We start from the raw sequence: 6,000 nt of genomic DNA, 5'->3' as shown, positions 1-6,000 counted from the left end.
TGGATTGGAAAAACTTCATTGATGCCTGCAGTGCGCGCTTTCGCGCGTAGACTGGGCCTACGTCGTCCTCGTGGCGGGCGTGCGGCACGGATCCCCGCTGGCCGTTGCCGGCTCCCCGGGTTCCTGCCTCGCCAGCGCCTCGAGGGCCTGCTGGACGGCCCATCGAAGGAGGAGAAAAACTACTCTGCCTCTGAGAAAGAGTGCCTGGCAATTATAAGGGCGATTTCAAAATTTTGCCCATACGTGTATGGAAGATCATTCAGGGTTGTGACAGACAACCACGCGCTGTGTTGGCTCGCCAATATGAAGGACGCCTCTGGCCGTCTTGGGCGGTGGAGCTTGCGCCTGCAGGAGTTCGACGTTACAGTCATCTATAAATCCGGCAGGAAACACTCCGACGCTGGCTACCTGTCGCGCACCCCGTCGACCCACCACCACAAGACTATGAAGACAGCACGTAGCGACCTAGCCGCCCCGCAGCGTGCCGACCCAGACCTCGCGTCATAATAGACTACCTCGAGGGATGTAACGACGCCGTTCCTAGGAGCTTCAAACGCAGCTTACCAGCATTCAGCCTGAGAACCTCCGTCCTCGTGAAGAAGAATTTCAGCCCCGGAACAAGAACGAATTACCTTCTTGTCATCCCTGCAGACCTTCTTGACGAAATTTTGGAAGCGTACCATGACGACCCGTCTTCCGGATATCTCGGCGCAACCTGCACAATTGGGAAAATCAAGGCGAAGTACTACTGGCCCCGCCATACATCCGAAGTCACCCACTACGTCCGGAGCTGCCGTGACTGCCAGCGACGAAAAACGCCACCGACGAGACCCCCCGGACTTCTGCAGCCGATCGCCGTCCCATCAAGGCCTTTCCAGCAGTTTAGAATGGACCTACTGGGCCCGTTCACTACGTCAGGATCCGCGAACAAGTGGATCGTCGTAGCAACAGACTACATGATGCGCTACGCATAGACCGCCGCTCTTCCGAGGGGGACTGCACAAGACGTCGCAGAATTCTTCATAAGCCAAGTTTTGCTGCGACATGGAGCCCCGGAAGTCCTAATCACGGACCGCGGAATCACCTTTACTGCGGAGCCGATGCAAGGATTATTACGCTACAGCAACACGGATCACAGAAGAATGACGGCGTACAACCCCAAACGAACGGACTAACGGAATGTCTGAACAAGACAATCGCAGATATGCCGTCAATGTACGTTGACGTTGAACATAAGACTTGGGACGAAGTGCTCCCGTATGCCACGTTTGCGTACAACAAGGCTATCCAGAAGACTACGCAGATGACGCCGTTCGAGCTTGTCTACGGAAGACGGCCGACTACGATGCTCGACGCCATGCTTTCGCATGTAGAAGACGACGGCCTCAACCCCGACGTCCAGGGATACCTTCAGCGTGCGGAAGAGGCCCGCCAGCTCGCTCGAGTTCGTACAGCGGACCAACAGCTCGTGGATGCCGGGCGCTACAACCTCCTACGCCGAGATGCCGAGTACCACCCAGGGGATCGTGTTCGGGTTTGGACTCCCATCCGACGACGCGGACTCAGTTCGAAGCTTCTGCGATTGTATTTCGGACCCTATACCAGATTCTACGACGTGTCGGCCAACTTACTTACAAGGTGATCCCCGATGGTGATTCCTGAACATCACGACGACACACGCGGCCCAAAGTCGTCCACGTGGTTCGTTTGAATCCTTACTATGCAAGATGACGGACTTTTTGTTGTTCGTTCGGACTGTCTTTTGTTTTAGCATCGGGTCGATGCACTCTTAGAGGGGGGGTAAAGCCGTGAACCATGTATGCGTTTGTTTGTTTGTTTATTTATTGTTTGTTTTTACTTCCCAGCTACGCCCAGCTCTGTTATCTGTGTCAAGCGAAGCGCGTCTTTCATTCTTTATTTTCATGCCGCACGGGCTATCTCATTCAGATAAGCAGACTGTTTCGTGTTAACGTCACTAGCCCAGAATAATCTTCTCTGATCTACAATGTTCTGGATGTAAATCGACGGTTCCAGAAATACTCGCGCCGAAAGATAAAAGCCTGCAGAGCAGACGCCACAGCATTCCGATCGTCGACGCTCGCCCGCAGACGTCACTTTGCTGACTGGTGCTTCGCCGCCTGTGTATTGTTTGAGTTGTTAGGGGAGCACAATTTCGCTCCAATAAGCGTGTTTTCCGTCCAGACAACTGCGTCGTCTCTGGCTTCGGGACAATATATATATATATATATATATATATATATATATATATATATATATATATATATATATATATATATATACAGAAATAACGGTTGGCAGTCAAGAAAACCTCGGAAAGCAAAGGGGAGGTTGTGGTACGTCATTAAAACAGATAAAGAATTTGGAAAGAAAGAAACAAAGCGGAGAAAAAATGCCCGCCTCTTGGGATCCGAACCCACCACCTCCAGAATACCGGTCTGGTGCGATAACCACTGCGCCACCGGCGGGGCGTAGTGGTTATCGGCGGGGCGATTTTCCCACCCGCTTTCGGGGGTATTTATATCAATGTAATTTTTTCCTGAAATACCCCAGAAAGCGGGGGGGGGGGGGGGCGGGAAATCGCCCCGCCGGTAGCGTAGTGGTTATCGCACCAGACCGGTATTCGGGAGGTCGTGGGTTCGGATCCCACCTGGCGGGTATTTTTTCTCCGCTTTCTTTCTTTCCAAATTCTTTATCTGTTTCAATGACCTACCACAACCTCCCCTTTGCTTTCCGAGGTTTTCTTGACTGCCAACCGTTATTTCTGTGTTATTTATACGAGGCCCTCATTTCCTATTCTGATTCGCTACATGCATAGCGAGGGCCTCTGTTCTGTCAGTCTTGGTGCCATAGGGAGCTTAAGAGGGTTCAACGCTGGTTTACCACTCTCGACATGTCGTAGACACTCGAGTCACGGCGCGGGGATTAAAAAGAAGGTCCCCTTCACCCCGAGAAGTCAGAGTGGCGCTGGCTACCACCCCCAAGCACAGGAAAAAATTACATTGATATAAATACCCCAGAAAGCGAGGGGGAAAATCGCCCCGCCGGGAGCGTAGTGGTTATCGCACCAGACCGGTATTCTGGAGGTCGTGGGTTCGGATCCCACCTGGCGGGCATTTTTTCTCCGCTGTCTTTCTTTCCAAATTCTTTATCTGTTTCAATGACCTACCACAACCTCCCCTTTGCTTTCCGAGGTTTTCTTGACTGCCAACCGTTATTTCTGTGTTATTTCTACGAGCCCCTCATTTCCTATTCTGATTCGCTATATATATATATAAATACATATATATATATATATATATATATATATATATATATATATATATATATATATATATATATATATATATATATATATTTATATATATATATATATATATATATATATATATATATATATATATATATATATATATATATATATATATATATATATATATATATATGTGTGTGTGTGTGTGGGTGTGTGTTCGTCAAACCGTGTAATTTTTGTTCAGTGTAAGCAATGATATTTTCTCTTTGGTGTTTGAGATGTGCACATCTTACGTCGCTTGTTTCGTTTTTTTTCTTTGTTTTTTTTTCGTGCTCCCGCACAAAGGCCCCCCCCGGCTGGTGCAGGGCACACTAATGAACATTGGTTGATTGATAGATAGAGAGATAGATTGATTGATTGATTGATTGATTAGTGAAATTTAGGGTCTGACGGCATGGTGGTGAGATGTGCAATGATTGACTGCAATGACTGGTCGCGGCGCTGGTGGTCGGCGATGTTGATAAAGTCAGTTAGTGCAAGGACTCAAGAATCAAGGCCGTTGTCAGCTGTATCAGGTTGGTCGACCGGTTGATGCGACAGGCAGTCGGCGTCGCTGTGGAGCCTGCCAGACTTGTAGCCCACGGAGTAGTCAAACTCCTGAAAGGGTAAAGCCCAGCGACCAAGACGACCTGTGGGATCTTTCAAGGAAGCAAGCCAGCACAGCATTGGGCATGGTGGTCAGTTACAGCAGAAAAAGGCCTACCGTATAAATATTGGCCGAATTTGTTCACGGCCCATACAAGAGCTAGGCATTCGCGCTCGGTGTTCGAATAGTTCCTCTCGGAAGGTGACAAAAGGCCACTGGCATACGCTATCACTCGTTCGTGACGGGCGTGTTTCTGAACACTGCAGCACCTATGCTGTGACCACTCGCATCCGTGTGAACTTCGGTCGGAGCGGAAGTGTCACAGTGCGCCAGAATAGGTGGATTAGTGAGATGATTGACGAGACTTGAAAAAGCAGAAGCTTGCTCAGGGCCCCAGGAAAATGGGTTATCGTGCTTAAGCGGATCCGTGAGGGGCCTGGCAATTTCAGCGAAGTTCTTGACGAAGCGCCGAAAGTAGAAGCAGAACCCCAGAAAGCTTCGAACGTCTTTCACCGATCGAGGAACAGGGAAGTCTTTTACAGCCCGTATTTTGTCTGGATCAGGTTGGACTCCGGTAGCGTCGACGAGGTGCCCAAGGTTCGTTATTTGACGGCAACCGAAGTGGCACTTTTACGAATTTAGCTTTAGTACAGCTCTGGGAAAAACTGCCAGGATGTCGGATAAGCAATGCAAGTGTGTGTCAAACGTGGGAGGGAATACAATAACGTCATCCCGATAGCATAAGCATGTCATCCATATAAATCCATGGAGAAGAGAGTCCATCATTCTTTCGAATGTGGCTGGTGCATTGCAGAGACCAAACGGCATGAACCTAAATTGGTGCAGTCTGTCTGGTGTTATAAAAGCGGTCTTTTCGCGGTCCATGGCGTCGACTGCAATTTGCCAGAATTCTGGTCTCAGGTTAATGAACGAGAAATACGACGGCCCATGCTAGCAGTGGAGGGCGTCGTCAATTCGAGGAAGTGGATAAACGTAGTTTTTGGTTGTTTTGTTTAAATGTCTGTAATTAACACAAAATTGCCATGAGCCGTCTTTCTTTTTAACCACCATGACTGGCGACGCCAATGAACTAGAAGAGGGCTCAATAACATCTTTCCGCAACATCGTCTCTAGTTCCTACTGAATGACTGTACGATCGGCGTGGGAGACATGCTAGGGACGTCGGCGGATATAGGTGGCATCACCACCAGTGTTTATACGATGTGCCACATGGGAAGTCTGGTACAAAGGATGGTTGTCCAAGTCGAAAATGTCCCGATATGACGCTAGAAGACAACAGAGCTGATGGGCTTCCGGAGGTGAAAGGCCCGACGCTACCATGTCCATAAAATCACTGGTAGTTCGTGAAATGTCCCGTTGGCTGACCGTAGAGGATTCAGAGGTGTCAGTCGCCACCACGAAAAATTCGCACTCAGCTAAGGGGATTAGTGTAGCAAGCGACGTTCCATGTGGAAGGACTTGGGTGGAGAAACCGAAGTTCTAAAATGGGAGACCTATTTCGTTCTTCGCCACAGTCAGGACTGTATAAGGAAGGGTCACGTTGCGTTCAAGGAGTATATCGGTGACGGGCGAGACAAGATAGTCACCATCTGGGACTGGCGGGCACGACGAGAAAAGCACGTAGGTCATGGCATTGGGAGCTAATCGAGCATGTTCGGCGCCGCAAAGCCGGTAATTGGGGTGACGTCATCAATGGATGCTGTGGGAAGCTCAAGACGTAAAATCCCGGTGGCACAGTCAATGAGGGCGGCGTGGTCTGTCAGAAAGTCGAGTCCGAATATTGATGTCGTAAGGGCATGTGTCCAAGACGGTGAACAAGACAGGGATGTCGTGTCCGCAATTACGACGCGGGCGGTACACATTCCGGCTGTGGTGGTCGTTCCTCCGTCGGCGACTCGTACGGCCCGGCATATCGTGGGTGTCATAACTTTCCGAAGAGTGCGGCGAAGGTTCGAGCTCATAACTGAAATATTGGCGGCTGTGTCGACTAAAGCACTAATATGAACCCCGTCAACGTGAACATCTATCAAATTTGGTCTTGTAATCGAAGTCAACAGAGGAT

The sequence above is a fragment of the Haemaphysalis longicornis genome, unplaced genomic scaffold (genome assembly GCF_048455015.1).
Source record: "Haemaphysalis longicornis isolate Haplotype H1 unplaced genomic scaffold, Haemaphysalis longicornis Haplotype H1 scaffold_3, whole genome shotgun sequence".
Taxonomy (NCBI): Eukaryota; Metazoa; Arthropoda; class Arachnida; order Ixodida; family Ixodidae; genus Haemaphysalis; species Haemaphysalis longicornis.
Note: the sequence above shows the minus strand (reverse complement) of the source record.